Here is a 1,121-nt window from a genome sequence, read left to right as displayed (position 1 = left end):
ACGGTGGTGGAGTTAGGTGGCTAATGATAATTAAAGCATTAGAGTATATTTGAGGAGACTTCTCACAGAAAGTGATGTTTAAGCAAAGACCTGAGGCTAGGGAACACCAAATAAAAATTATAAGAGTTCATTGTTTTGGACTAACCTTTTGCACTAGGCCCCAACAGCATAGACTGAAAACCAAAATGGAGTAACCTATGTTAAAATTTCTTTTTTTTTTGAGATGGAGTCCGGCTCTGTCACCCAGGCTGGAGTGCAGTGGCACAATCTCAGCTCACTGCAACCTCCACCTCCTTGAACCTCCAAGGTTCAAGTGATTCTCCTGCCTCAGCCTCCGGGGTAGCTGGGATTATAGGCGCCAGCCACCAGGCCCAGCTAGTTTTTGTATTTTTAGTAGAGATGGGGTTCTGTCATGTAATCCACGCGGGTCTTGAACTCCTGACCTCAGGTGGTCCACCCTCCTCTGCCTCCCAAAGTGCTGGGATTACAGGTGTGAGCCACCGTGCCAGGTCTACCCACACTAAAGTTCTATGTAACCAAACCCAGACTAAGTTGCTCTATGACCTTCCAGAGAAAGAGATAGTCTATTTTATTACACACTAGCCCATTTTAAATCTTCAATTGGCATGATAATGAAGTTCCCTCTGCTTTAATTCTCACACAAAAAGGTAGCCTGAAGTTACCTGAGGTTAACTAATCAGTTTTTTTCCTACTGTTCTACTTCTCTCTTCCTTCCTTATGAGAAAAGTATCTTTGAAATGCCTAACATGATCTTTGTTATTTCTTTCTGCTTTCTTCAGCCTGTCTCTGTCTATAAAGTTAACCTCTTCTCTTCACCTCATGAGAGCACTTACTGTATTTTACGGTATAAAGTGTGACCAGATTCTAGAATTGCAAATAAAGCCAACTGAGATCTTTAAACGAAATTTGTTGTAATTTTATCTTTTGACTGATCTGACAATCATGAAGTGAACTGTCTTCCCCATGAAACCCTGAAAGTCTTGAGTAAGTCCCTCTCAGGTCTGAGCTCAGCTCTCTTTGGCATTTGAGATCCCTGATATTTTTATACCAAGGTTAGTTTGTGCTATGAGAAAGCATTTGACTTTGGAGTACATAGGGTT

This window comes from Callithrix jacchus, chromosome X, assembly GCF_049354715.1.
Source record: "Callithrix jacchus isolate 240 chromosome X, calJac240_pri, whole genome shotgun sequence".
NCBI classification, from domain to species: domain Eukaryota; kingdom Metazoa; phylum Chordata; class Mammalia; order Primates; family Cebidae; genus Callithrix; species Callithrix jacchus.
This window is presented reverse-complemented; position numbering follows the sequence as displayed.